Here is a 15,653-nt window from a genome sequence, read left to right as displayed (position 1 = left end):
CTCCTTTCATTTAATTTCTACTGCATTTTTTGTTTTACATTTTACTTAGTCTATGGAACCTTAATCTTCTACTATTCATCACAGTACTGAGAGAACTGTGAATTGCTGCATGATTTAAACCTTATATATACACTTATACAGCATTTTTATTGTTTACTGATTGGATTCCTTATCTCCCATAACCTCTGCTGAGCTGTGCAGCAGTGGTTTGCAATACCCTGTATAAACGCAGGCACCTACAGCTGCAATTTTCCATATAAAACTTCCTCTGCTATTTTCTCAAGTATCTAGCTGAGTGTAGGGTAGCTAGTTTGCTCGTTGATAAATATCACCCCAAGTGTGTTGTTTTATATCAATACAAGACGTCTCCTCCCAGCCCAACTCTATAACCCAATTGCACCACCTCTCACAGATCACAAAAAGAGGATCCACAGCCTTGGATGTGCACTTTCCTACTGTTAAAACCAAGTCCTGGAGCACCAATGCTGTAAAAAGCACACACTTCATACCTGTACCAATGTAGTTTAATAGACCATGTTTAAAACATAAAATGTTAGAAGACGTTAGTGCTTTTGTCATTTATACACAAAGAATTCATGAGATAATTAAGCATTTAAGTGCTGAATAAATCACATGACAGACACACCTCCTTACCAACCTACTGGCATTTAAAGCAACAGGTGATTATACATTTCAAGGATAATACACATAAAGTATACATTTCATGACAACACAAGAGACAAGATGCATAAAATATTCCGATGCATTTTATATAAAATGAACAAATATCTGCTTACTTTTTGTAAGCTTTCTCTTTAAATAAACATTGAGTAGAAATTATGTCAATAAGGCCCGGTGGGGCCATAGCATTTAAAAATATCTGCCACCATAATTCACTCTGCTCGATATGAACTTTCCAAGGCACAGCTCTGGAACTCATCAACTTTTTCTAGGATGTTGTTGTATTTTTCGGCTTTTCCCGGTTAGGGATCGCCACAGTGGAACTCCGGTCTGCTAATGATTGGTAGTTGATTTTTACGTGCCAAGTTACCAGCCCTGACGCACAACCTTCAACGAAGGTACGCCCATTCACTCATGTCTCCACGCAGAAGACGCTCTAGCTGAGAATCAAACCGGACAGCGTCTTATTGTGAGGCGACAACGCTACCGCAGCACCACCACGATACTGAATAAAAAATAATGTGAGGGATGTTCTTCACACATGCTTGTACAATGCATTAGCTGTTCTTTCTTTCCTGATATCATAAATGTGTTCATATATGCGGTCCTTTATTCTCCACTCAGATTTTCCCATATAGAAGCAATTACACAACTGGCACTTTGCTGCATGTATAATCCACCTAGTATTACATTCATATCTCCCTCCAATGTCGATCACCTCATCTCTGATTACTAGAGTATTACCAATGCAAATCAATTGACATTATGAACATACCCCTCACTTATTCATGTTTCCTTTATGGCTAATTATAAACTGCCAGTTCTTTTTCAATATAATACAAATTTCAGGGCTATCAATTAAATATGTGATGATAAAGGAATGCTGAAAATCAGACTTCAAAACCATCAGTCTGACCATTCATTTCTACAATATTGCTATGATCAGAATTATGACATGAACTGTAAGGTGATATAATTGTGTCATTATGGATGAAAGACTGTTCTGCCCGTATTAAAGAACATAGATTTAATCTTTTCCTTGTAACTTCATCTCTCAAGGACTTGATAAGAGGTGTGGGAACCCCCTACTTAAAAACATATCTCGTAACAAATCACACTCTTTCAAAACATTGTTGTAGCTGGAAATCATTCTTGCAGTTCTAATGAATTGTCCTTTTCCCACTGCATGTTTTTGGTATGGAGGTTGTTTGCTGGTATAGTGCAGGAATGAATTAGAATAGGTGGGTTTCCTATAAATTTGGGACTTGAGGTGATTGTTGGCTTTATCTTTGCTGAGTCTGACATCAAGACATGCTACCAACTTTGTTCCTATACTATATGTGAATTTTAAAAAGGTGGCTGTTGAATTGATATAAATGATGAAATGACTAATCTTATCTACCGCGCCAGTCCATGCTATAAAAATATTGTCAAAGAATCGCGTATACATATTCCAAGTTTTACTAAATCGGCTGTTGATGCATATTTATCTTCACAAGCAGCCATTATTATATTCGCATATAATGGTGCACATGATGCTCTCACGGATATCCCCTTTTGTTAATGAAAGTAGTGACCTTAAAATAGAATATAATCACTATACAAACAATTTCCATCAAGGCACTAAGTGTATTGTTCTTGTCTTGCACTATATGTCAAACAGAGCACCTCATTGCCCCTCTTCAAATGCAGTCTGGACAGTTGGATGGGTAACTGTAAATTCATCCTGGGGCATCCATCTGTGTCCCTCTTGGATAGGGGCAATAGATGCTGATCATGGAAATAAGGTTAGAACTTGGCTAGGCTTGTAAGTGCCCTAGGACCATTATCCTAGTAACTTCCTATTATCCTGTGATCCTACATGCTGGGGGTCACCTAAATAGTTGGTGAACCAACTTAAACTGGTATTATGGGGGATGCAGCTTAATAGATCTTGTACAGCTACAGTAATAAAAACAAAATGTGAAAATTATTTAACTGATTCACTCTTATAAAGAAGTTCCATGAATCCCTGCACATATGTTCAATGTTTTAAACCTCATTATTTAATTGCTCATCAATGAACCTAGCTATAAAGCTAGTTTTGGAAGTGCCCGCATCCGCAGTTGGCCAGAATGATGGGCATTCAATATTTTTGTGGATTTTACACACTTCAAATATAGTTTGGATTCTGGGTTCCTTTACAGTAAGGAATTTATATTCTTCTGGGTTGATTTCTGCCTGCATTAGCATGTCATACAATAGAATCTCACTCTTTTGATAAGATACATTTTTCTCATTGATGGATGCTTCACTATAAGTTTCATATATAGCAAATTAAACATGCTTTGTCCATAGTCCATCCGATGCATGACTACGAGGCCACCCCCTTTGTTGAGGCATATAAAATGTAAGTCATTGACTTGTTTTATTTCATTCAACATATTTTGTTGAGTTTTGCTGATATTATACCATGGAAACAAGGGATGTAATCACCTCAAGTCTCTTATATCCATTCCGCACACTTGTTCAAAGAGTTTCAAAGATGGATGTAAATCCGTATTAAATAAGCTTGGTGTGACTAATTAATTGTGTTCAGTTTCAGTTCAAGTTCAATGCAAGTACAAATTTAATTTCTTGGTATATAATTTTAATTTACAAATAACTTCTGTGATATCTACTCTCTTAGCAGACAAAAATGAATGGCCCCTACAAAACAATTCTGCATGTGAACTATTGAAACTGAAGGAACTGTAGTTGTAAATCTTGAAATCATGCGATGAATTATATACTAAGGTACAATTATTGAAAGCAGTCACCTTCTGTGTCCTCTTTGATTCCTTCCTTTCTCTCTCCTTGGTCGTGGGGTCTCATATTGTCCTGGCCATTGTTACTCCTTGTGTTCATTAGTTAAACCGAACTCCTGAGAGGGGGATAATCCAAAGGGTGATGACTGATGTTTTTTTTTCATCATTGTAAGTATGGGATACTGACTCAGACTGATGCCAATCATTGTTGATAAGTGAATATTGACTATGAGGTGGTTGTGGATAGGCTCTCCTGCCGAATCCTCAAGTTTTTTTTACTTCCATTGCTGTATTTTGACACAAATGTTGCCCACTTCAGTAAAAACAGAGATATACTTGATTTTATACCAAGAACAAAACAACCACTTCGTGAGCATTTCTCCCTGTTATAAACTGATAAACGAAAAAAAGTGTAGGGAGAGCACTAAAGCAGATTACAGTACCTCGCATAAACAATCCAAAATCCAAAAAGTTTTTCCAAAGTTTTTGTTTCGCTAAATAACAATAGCGACAATGTTCTTTCCAATCAATCCTTCCACACAGCAGTAAATCAGCAATAACAATCCACAGGCAGTCTTCACTTCACCATGGATAGACCAAGCATAACCCCAGCATTATTTTACGAACAAAAAGAGCTTTATTTGATAAATAGGCTAATGCTTTCACCCGTAGGGCTTCCTCAGGCCAATAACATTTTCTTTTATCAAATTCAATACCTTTATATACACACTACTATCCAACTAGTACTGACGTCACATCCTGCCATTTAATTAATGAACTCGTACAACGAGTTATTACAATTCGGCTTGTTACTAATATATCAATGTGATCAATACTATTTCAAGCGCTACGCATCAACATAAGCATAAATATAATATAATAAAATAAATGTATTATTATTATTAAAATTGGTCTATCCCTGGTGAAGTGAAGACTGCCTGTGGATTGTTATTGCTGATTTACTGCTGTGTGGAAGAATTGATTGGAAAGAACATTGTCGCTATTGTTATTTAGCGAATCAAAAACTTTGGAAAAACTTTTTAGATTTTGGATTGTTTATGCAAGGTACTGTAAACTGCTTTAGTGCTCTCCCTACACTTGTTTTCGTTCATACTTGATTTTATATTCATTATATAAAAGATATCTGACAATTGATTTACTGAGCATCTTGATGTCTACATACAATAATTCCATTTCCCTCAAGTTATGTTTTATGAGAGGTTCCATGAGCTCACAGCCATGCTGGTCAAACATGGCTAAGAACAACTGGTATATGTAGGAATGTGGCACCAACCTGGTTGGAAATTTCCAGGACCTGAGTCCTTTAGAGACTCGATAGATTTTGATCAGTTCCTGGAAATACAAAATCTCCTGTTGAAATTTATGATATTTAAACAGTCTTTTGTGGAATGTTGATCCAGGTTTTGAATCTCTGGCATATCTGTAGTAATGATTGCCACCAGTTTCTTGACCATTGGTCTAATTTAAAATGGTCTCTGCTGTTGTGGATACCTAGAAAAAGTTGTTGAGTTGGTTGAATTTGCCCCTGCACTGGTGTAATAGGATCTTATTAGGATTCCTGTAGAGTTTCCGTATGATCCATGGGGCACCGGCTACTATAAATATTGTCACCATGATGCATAGGCGGCTGTGGAGTCAGCTGTTGGGGTTACTTGTTGCACTAGTGAAGTCAAGTTATGAATGGGGTCATTAAGGAAATCAAATTTGGTTGTGCTAACAATCCGTTGAGTTCCATAGGATTCACCAGCTGCCATCGAGAAAATACTAACAAACTTGAAAGAAAAGGCCAACACTAATAAAACCAAGTCCTTGAGTACCAACGTGGTAAAAAACACACAATCCGTATCTGTACTTGTGTACTTCAATAGGCAATATTTAAAACATAATATTCTAGAAGATGTTAAAAGATAAGCTTTTTCTTCTGCTGTACACAAACACTTCATCAGATAATTAAGCATTTTGCCAGCACTTAAAAGCAGGTTTTTTAAATGTGCTTAATTATCTGATGAAGTCTTTGTGTATAACAGGAGAATGTTGCACCCCCTACACCCCGTGTAATGTCCTCACTGGTCAGATCAGATCAGATCACAAAGTGTTAAACCTTGAAATAAATATAAAGCCTGAACTCCCAGCAAACCCCAGAACCTTTAAGAACTTTTGCAAGGCTAACTTCTTCCTACTCACTGATGGCATAACTAAATTCCAAGTCACCCCCACCACACACACACACACACACACACACACACACACACACACACACACACACACAAACTCAGAGAACCTGGTGGCCTTTGAGAAAGTGTTTACAGAAACCTTGTACAAGCGTGTAAATAACTGCATAGAAATGTCAGTTCCAAACAAAAATAAATTTAGGACAAACTCCAAAAACAAGCCCCCTTGTGGGACCCCAGTATAAATAGGTTGTACAAAAAAGGTAAGAACATCTTGTCCAAAAATAGGAAGGGCTATGCCCAAAAGTCAAAACACTCCCTCATCAGTCTCAACAAGAAACTCAAGGGACTAATTAAGTCCACCAAATCCAACTTTGAGGCCAAAAAAGTCTCACAGGCTAGGAAAAACCTTAAGGCATTTTTCAGTTATGTAAATCAAATAAGAGAAATAAGAGAACACCCAGCAGAATAAATGCTTCACCACAGCAGAAAATGAATAAAGGCAGTCCAAAAATAACAATTGTAACAGTGAAGTTACCACGCAGCAAGCACAAACTATGAACCATACACGATAGAACAGTGGTGAGCGGTTTCACAGATGCTTCTTCAGACCAACAAACATTGACATATGTTTAACAGACCTTTAAATAGAGATGTTCCACAAATCAACAGACAGAAATGTTTTAAAGAAAAATGCATGCCATTCAATGAAAATGTAAAAAACCTTAAAACAGGTATAAACAATTAAAACATCTAACGCTATATATACATATATATATATATATATATATGTATATATATATATATATATATATATATATATATATATATATATATATATATATATATATATATATATATATATATATATATATATACATATGTACTAAAGTTAAAACTATACATTTATGTATTTAATTTATTTATTTTACATTTGTTAACCAGGTTAGTCTGTCTGAGCTTTTGGCTCATTTTCAGCAGACCCGGGGAGAAAAGCTCCACATAGTACAATTTTGATTAGCATTTTTGACATACATCATGCAAAGAATTTTGTAAGAAAAGCTTGCAACATAAAGAGAGAGAATAAACTATCAAAGTTAGACAGTACAGCATCATTAAAACAATGGTTAAAAAAACAGACAGGATGATACTTTGCAAAATAGTTATTAAAATAACTATGCTAGTCATTAATAGATAACCTAGATACAAAAGCATAGATATGTTTGAGGTAGGCACCTTGCTGAGTAGTTATACGCATTTTTAAATATTCTGCAATTGAGGAAAAGTTAGAGGTGAGGGGAGATACTGCAGGATGAGAGGGTAATAGTTTCAGGGTGGATTTATGCAATGGCAGGATGATTTACTAATGAGGTATTTATGAGTGGCATATTTGAACTGCTTGCTTTGGTAGAGAGATTTAATCTCAAGGGGTAGTAGGTTCCAAGTTTTGGCAGGGTGGTAGTTATAGAGTAGACAACCAATTTTAGTTCTGGGTTTGTAAATCTGTAGGAGTCCTTGTTCAGAGCTGCGAAGTGACGGGGGGGGGGGGTATCTAGATATAATAGTGGAGAGGCTAGGGCAAAAGGAGGGTAGTTACAGGATGGAGTGGATAATTTGTAGTTGATATAGTTGGAGCATATGGGGGAGTTCTAGCCAGTCAAGCTGCTTAAGAGAGAGGCAATAGTGAGATTTATAAGGTTGGTTTGCTGCAAATCTGGCTACCTTGTTATAGGTGGTTTCAAGTCATGCAATGAGTGTAGAGTTAATGTTAGTGAAAATATGACAGCAGTATAATAGTGTGGGAAGTAAGAAAGCATGTGTGAGGGTGATTCTGGCTGTGTTGGTTAAGTATTTCTTATTACGATAGAGGTGTCCAAGTTTCTGGTGAGTTTTTTTGATACTATTAGTAATCTGTAGGTCAAATTTCAGTTGGACATCAATAGTGATGTCTAGGAGTTTAGTGCTAGGTTCAGCAGTGATGATGGTGTTATTGCTAGATAGGATGTTGAAAGATGTTTTAAGATTGTTGTGGTTTTTAGGGAGGGTTTTCTTAGGGTTTAGTATTAATTTGTTTTCACAAAGCCATGTTTCTATAGTATTAAAAGATGATTGGGTGGTGGCAAGGAGGTTGGCTGAGTTATCAGCAATTGTGATGACAGTAGAGTCATCAGCATATTGTACCAGTGATGACAGTGGGCAAGTGGAGTATAGTTTGTTAGTGAATATGTTGAAGAGCAGAGGTCCAAGGATAGATCTCTGGAGGACACCCATTTGAACTGGGAGGGGGGATGATAGTGCTGAGAGCCATTTGACTGATTGCTGATGTTGAGAGAGGTAGCTAGAGAACCAGGAGATGGTGGGAGGGGAGAAATTAAGGTGAGTTAATTTCTCTAAGAGGAGAGGGTGGGAGACAGTGCCAAAGGCTTTAGAGAGGTCAAGGAACAAGGATGAGACAAGTTTATTTTCATCACGAGCAAGAGATACGGTGTTGATGAAGGATATTAGAGCAGTTGTAGTACTATAATTAGGATAGAAGCTGTGTTGAGTGGGTGTGAGATAGTTTTCTTGGAGAAGGTGCTGCATAGTTTGTTTATGAATACATTTCTCTAATATTTTTGAGAGAGGTGATAGTATAGCAATAGGTCTGAAGTTCGATATATCTGAGGAATTGCCACCTTTGTGGATGGGCAAAGTGTAGAATTTCTTCCAAATAGAGGGAACATATGATTCATATATAAGAGCGGTTAATAAAGATGGACACTGAATAGGCCAGGGGTTCAGAGGCAATCTTAAGAAAATAGATTGTCTACTGAAGGAGAACAGGTCTTGAGTTTTGATAGTAGAGATTTAATGAAATTTGTAGGTACTGCTTTCAGGTAGAAGGAGGCAGTGATGTTGTCAAGAGAAGATGGACAAATGGCAGTATTAGTAGTGTTTCTTTTAGGGAGAGAATATATTAAGATAGTAATGGAGTTTATGAAGTAATTATTGAATTTAGTGGCAGTATTTTCTGGGGTTTCATTAGGACAGGGATTTGGGGGAGAGGGGTCTCCAGGATGTAGAATATGATTAATAGAATTCCAGAACTTTTTAGGATCTGATTTTAAAGAAGTGTGGGGGGGGGGGTTGAATAATAGTTTAATTTGTTTTGGTGTACAAGTTTTTTATTTTATTTCTGAGTTCTTTATAGGTTTGAAGGAGAGATGGTGTTTTAGATTTTTTCCATGTTTTCCAAGCCCTATCTCAATTTTTCATAAGCGTATGTGTCATCTGTGTTAACCAGGGAGCTATGTTAGATTTAATTCTAATAGTACGGAGGGGGGCATGAGAGTCTAAAATATTGAGGAAAGTGGTGTTAAAAGAGTGGATAGCTTCATCCAAGGACAGGGTATTAAGATAAGACCAATTAATTCTGGAGAGGGATTCAGTAAAGGACTCTGGGCAGAAATTATTAAGTTTGTGGGCAGTAATGTACTTACAAGCTTTGGTGAGATGGGGAGTGTGTCTAGTGATAGTGACAGGGCAATGGTCACTAAGTACATTTGGGAAGGTGAGGGGATTATGATAGTTTTGTGGGTGAGAGACCAGGATCCAGTCTAAGAGAGAGGTAGTGAGGTGAGATTTATTAGTGTATGTGGGAGTAATGATTAGCTGCTCAAATCCATGTAAATTAATACAGGAACTAGTGTTAGGGGATAGTATTGAGAGCCAATCAATGTTTACATCTCCCAAAATGATGGTTTCATTATGTAAGTTATGAGAGTGGGATAGTATGGTTTCAAGTATAGTTGTATTTTCTCCTGGGGGATATAGATTGCTACGACTGTTATGGAGGTAAATTTGTTTAGTCTGAAGTTTGTAAGAAGAAGTTCAGCTGGGGAGAATGATGGCAGAGGGGAGTTGGGACAGTCTACTGAGAGATGATCAGAGTTTGTTCTGTTGATCCAGTCTAAGGATGTTATAGCCAGGAGGGATGAGTTGACTATCTATGTGTTGAGGTTTAAGCCAAGTTTCAGTTAGGCTGACTATATCAGGCTTATAGTATGATAACCATGCATGAAATTCATGGACTTTGTTTGTAATACTTCTCAGGTTGATGGAACTAAGGACAATTTCCTTTTTTAAGTAAGGGAGATTGCAAAGGGTAGGTACTTGGGGATTTGTATTAAGGCTCGAGTGGGAGGGGCCAGGGTTAGGATGAATGTTGCCTGATAGTAATAGTGGATTAAAGTAAGGTATCTGTCTCAGTAGTGTTTAGTTTTAGTTTTTATAGCTGTAGAGGGAAGGTGAGGTAATTTAATTTTTGGGATGGATGTAGTAGGTGGTAGGATGTATGGGCAGATATGAAGATGTTGGTGTGGTTTAGTTATTGGGATGGTAGTATAGTTGGAAGGTAGGAAATGAGGAGAAGGCAGTTTGAAATGATAGGAGGTGATATAGCAGAGGACATAGAGAAGTTGTATAAGGAGATTAGTGTTTTAGCAGACATGGTGTATAGGCGGGGCTAAAGGAAATGTGGAGGTGGGGAGATGAGGAAAGGAAGTATTGGAGAGTGGATTTGTGGGAGAGGACGAAGGTGTGGTTAATTTGGCCAGGTATAAAGGAAATGATATGGGGGGTGGGAGGGGAGTGAAGTGAGCCCGAGCGTAGCAAGGGTGAGCGGAGCGGGGCAGCACCTACCTAGTAGGATATGGGCCAAAAAAAAGTAACAGTCAGCTCTATGTTAGTGGGACAGGTTTGATGGCAGATGTAGGTAAAGAACAATATTTTTCAGAAGACAAAGTTTAAAGGTTCAAGAATAGTTAAAGCAGAGAGAGAAAGTAAGTGTGGAAATCAAGAAGGTGGAGGGATAAAGTAGTAAGAATTATTACATACAGGAAAACACATCGAAACTATTGAAATAATATCATGTTATTGCTAATCTAGTCTGCCAAATTTCCACAAGTGGGTCTAATGCATAACTACTTAGAGAGTCTCCCAGCATTCAAATTGGTTTCAATGAAGCTCACGTGTTAAGCCCTCTACCTTTGTCTGCCCTCAGTCTCACTGTGCACTTAAGCTCTCTCTTTTCAGTATAGTTCTTCACATCTCCTCCCCGTAAACTAGGAGAAATAATATCAATCACCATAAACTTAAACTTATGTTCATTCCCACAGGCAATATTATGTTTGGACAGGGCACTATGATGGGATTGAATCCTAATAATATACATGTATTCCCTGATTCTATCCCTAAGTGCCCTGTCCATCTTTCCTACATAAAATGATTGACATATGCTGCAGACAGCAAGATATACCACATGCTGTGTAGCACAATTGGCATGTACAGGAAACTTAAATGTGTGGCCCGTATCGGGATGCATGGACTCACCAGAATTGTCCAAAAGTGTAGAAAAATTGCAGTGACCACATGGTTGAGTACCATGTTCCACCTGGGGTTGCCCCTCAACCTCATCCTTAGGATAGCACAGTAGCCTCTTTAGGTTACATTTGTTCTTGAATCTGAATCTAGGTGCTTCCCCTACTATCTTCTTTATCGCTGGATCCATTGTCAAAACCCTCCAGTTCTTTTTAATGATATTCATAATGGTGGTACTATCACTTGTATAATATAGAGGTATCCACCTCTCTAACCGGCTCACACAGAGTCATGTTATTAATCATATCTCCACCAGCTGCGTAGTAGGATTTTGCCCTATTTTGCCTAAGATTTTCCAGGTACTGAATCCCCTTGTCAATTTATATGTGGTTATACCCTCTCTCCATGAATTTATTCCTGAGACCCAATAGTTCCGTATTAAATCCCTCATCACTGGCATTGAGTCTAAATGCCATCATCCCTTGTCCCCTGATGATGTTATTGAAGACATATCGAGGATTCATACTGCCTCTATGCAATAGGGTATTTCTATAACAATTTTTCGTGTATACCCCAGTACTGATGAGACTATTATCTAGTCTCTCAACACAGAGATCCAAGTACTCAATCCTGTTGTTAGAACTTGCCATAGTAAATTTTAGATATTCAGTCATACTATTCAATTGTTCAACAAACACCACCAACTCTTCTGAGCTGCCCACCTAGATAAAAAAAATTGTCAACAACATGACGATAGAATGGAACCAATCTCCTAAATATTTTGTTTGGGGAGCAGTCTCTCCTCTTCCCAGAGTGCCTAGAACATGTTGGCATAGCTATTGGCACATAGAGTGCCCATAGCTATGCCATCTCTCTGTAGATAAATGCATTTATCAAACATAAACACATTATTCTCCAGGATCACCTCCAGAAACAGGCAGATCAAATCTATCTGTCTGTCACCATATTCACTGTGCCTCGTAAGATATCGTTGTATAGACTCTACCCCAATAGTGTTGGGTATGATGGTAAAAAGCGATTGGACATTCAGGGCAACAAAGTGTACTGGTGGGTAAACTAAGAGTGTATTCATGAAACCATACAGATCGAACTGCTTGGTATCTCTCAGGACAGATGGGTTGGTATCTAATACTGGACGCAAAAACTTCTCCACATATAACGAGAAGGGCTGAGTGCACCAGCCCCTCACAGCAACTATGGATCTCATGGTGGGCATTAACCCATTCTTGTGTATCTTGGGTAAACCTTGTATAATGGGTATCAAGGGGTGTTTCACCATCAAGAACTTGTATAGATCAGACGTTAAGGACCCACTTTTGATTAGGTCATCCAGCATTTCCCCAATCCTAGGTTGTAACAAGGATACAAAATACATGCCTATAATGGCATAGTGATGTGCATCACTCAACATAGTGACCATTGATAATGCATATTGTTCCCTATCCATAATTACTACAGGGCCGCCTTTATCAGCAGGTCTAATCATGATTCACTTATCACCCTGTAGACTTTCAAGGCCAAGCAGTCCCTGTAGTTCAGATTATATCTGTTGTTTCTCAGATTTCAGTTATGTGCACAACCTTAAAGGGACCACCCAACAGTGTGCTGAACTAATAGTAAATGGAAATTCCTATACCAAAACAGAGGCTATAGCATGTTTGGATGGCACAGTGGTGCAGCAGTAACATTGTTGCCTCACAGCAAGAGGTTTTCCGGTTTGATTCTCGGCTGGGGTACCTTCTGGGTGGAGTCTGCATGTCCTCCCTGCGTGTGGGTTTCCTCTGGGTGCTCCCACATTAGAAAGACATGTAGCTGGAGTGTTTCTCCCAAGGCCTCCACTGAAAATTGGCTTTGTTCCAAGTCAGACTTTTCTAAATTAACAAATGTAAAATAAATAAATAAAATAAAATATTTGGTGGCCAATAAACTTAGCTCCAGTATCACCCACCCCATCACCCCCAGTTTCACTCCAGGAAATAACCTCTAACATTTCTCCCTCAATTATCACTAAAGAACAGGTCCTCACTGCACTCTCCAGAGCTAAAAATATTGCATCTACAAATCCTGATAATATCACAGGATGCCTCTTAAATAACATGAAACATGACCTGTCATGCCCACTAGAATTTCTCTTGAACTGCAGTCTCCAGACAACATGCCTAGGGAATAGATGACTGTAACTACCATCCCTCTCCAGAAAGGCAGACCATCAACAGACTGAAGGAACTACAGACCCATAAGTTTGACTAGTCTTATATGCAAGGACATGGAAAGAATTATTATGGATCGGATAACAAAAGACATAAGAAATCTTCAAACACCAGGCCCATCCCAGTTTGTTTTTATCAAAGACAGGTTATGCCTAATAAACATGGTGGACTTCTTTAAGAAGGTCACTAGAGCCATGGAAAAGGGCAAAATGGTACATACTACTTACCTTGAGCTGACAAAGGCATTTGCACACTATCGCACTTGGATATTATAGACAAACTCACAGATTTAGGCACAAATCCCTATATCACTCAATGGATAGCCAAATGACTCCCAGACAGGACACATGAAGTTAAGGTGGGGGAATCCATTTCCACCAAGAAGCCTGTTATTAGTGGTGTCCCACAAGACTCAATACTGGGACCGCTCCTGTTTGAAATAAATTTCTGTGAAGTAAAAGCAAATTTAGAGGGCCTTTGGCTAACCAGATTTGCGATAAGTGCAAACTGGCTAAAATCACTGAAACCCCCAAAGATGTAGGTTTCCTCCAGGAATCCCTGACACAGACAAATAACTAGTCCCAGAACCATGGCCTAACTCAATACAAAAAATGCATAATTATACCCTTTGGGAAGATGACTACCCATATAAATTGCAACATTGATATCACTCCCCTAAGAGTAGACCTGGTGAGAAGGGACTTGTGAACTCAGGTTGACAGTATCTGGAACTTTGATCACCATGTGTCCAGGGTAGTGAGGAAATCTTTCTATGTGGGACAACTTATAATTAAGGGCATGGCATTCAGATCATATCCCCACTATACTTAACCCTCACTAGGCTTGCATTAGGGCAATAATTGAGTACAATGCACCCTTTGGCATGTACCTGACCAGGCATTTGCAACAACTGGAGCAGCCACAGAGGTTCATCAATAAAAGAATACAGGGTGGAAATAATATGTCCTATGGGGACCACCTCAAAGCTCCATCTCTGTAGTGGATCTCCTGCAGACTACTGATGGGTGATCTATGCCTAACCTATAAGGCATTCTCCAGTCCAGCCTTTATGGATCTGCTAAACAGTCCCAAATGAAATAGCACTAGTATTACCCAATCTAAGGATCTAAACCTCATCTCTGACATAAACAAAACATGTTGGAGTGACAGGCATGTGTCTCAGAGATTACCCCTTCTCTGGAACAGACTCCCCATTCATGTGAAACAGAGATCTTCCCTAAGCCTGTTCAAATGCAATTGGGACAAATCACAAATTCAACCCTGGCTTGTCACCTGTGGCCCTTATGGACAGGAGCAGTTTGTAAATGCCCTAAGTCACAGGCATATACCATTCTGGCCCATGGGCCTTGATAATTGGAAAAATTAGGGTCTGAATGGCATGAGTCTCCTCAAAGTATCTATGATATGATTTCAGTTATTCTCATTAGAGTAATATATTATTATTGAGCATGGGATGGATAAGGCCAATGTATAACCAAATGAGATATTTCAAGCACAAAAAGGAAAACTGGCTAGACCTAAAGTGGCCCACAAGGGCTGCTAGCCTAGTACTTACCTGTGGCCCAATGGAAACAAGAAGCTGTCTTTTAATGAAGTAATCTGAACGATGAGACAGCTGAGCTATTTAGTGCTCCTGTTAGAAAAGAGACTGCTTAGAGGCTGTGAGATGCTTCTGCTCAAATTATTCTTTAATAGGAAAGAGACATATAAAGAGGTGTAAATTGCTAGCCCTCTGGCAAAGTTACACTTCTGTAAAATCTATTTAAATGCAAAATGGTAGACTATTTTAATTTAGCTGGTTTTGAACTCTGAAGCCTGAGAAAGACTATGTGTTTTAGAAGTACTAGATGACAGTCTTGTGGATCCTGTTTAAGAAAATTGGAATTCCTGTAAAAGGCTAATAAAAATAAATGACGGTTTTGTTGTTTTCTGTGTTGATGCTGAAGTGGTGTATTTCTTTTTTTTAAGCTGTTTTATACCTTGGAGTTAAAAGATTCAAATGCATTTTCTTACAGCCTGTGTTCATATTTTGAGAGCCTATAGCAAATGTCAAGTTGGGGGCTCTGAGCACTTCTAGTCAAAGTATCACACTGTCACAGTCACTCCACTGTTTAATTTCATGCTGCAGAAGTTTAGGGGGTTGTACACACAGACTGAAGTGTAGCTACATTGCTTTTATACTACAACAGGCCTGTGTATCACACCATGTTGGCCCATCTCACAGAGAGACACTCACAGTAACTGGCATTTAATTGCAATCTTGTTACATCACAATAACCCTTTATACAGGGCTGGCCTTAGGCGAAATGGAGCCATAGGCAAAGACCTCCATGCAACCCCAGTGCCTATTGCTTATCCGTCCATACATGGATTCTTTAATTATC

The 15,653-nt window shown here is 38.5% G+C and overlaps 1 protein-coding gene across 13 annotated transcripts in view; it reads left to right on the top strand.

The window, feature by feature from the left end:
* Positions 1-15,653, top strand: part of DLG2 (discs large MAGUK scaffold protein 2) — a 4,792,098-nt gene that overhangs the window by 3,859,724 nt on the left and 916,721 nt on the right. The window lies entirely within an intron of this gene.

Source organism: Protopterus annectens, chromosome 5.part0 (genome assembly GCF_019279795.1).
Source record: "Protopterus annectens isolate FY-2018-M chromosome 5.part0, PAN1.0, whole genome shotgun sequence".
NCBI lineage: Eukaryota > Metazoa > Chordata > Ceratodontiformes > Protopteridae > Protopterus > Protopterus annectens.
The sequence above is the reverse complement of the archived record's forward strand: the minus strand, read 5'-3'. Positions and strand labels throughout refer to the sequence as shown.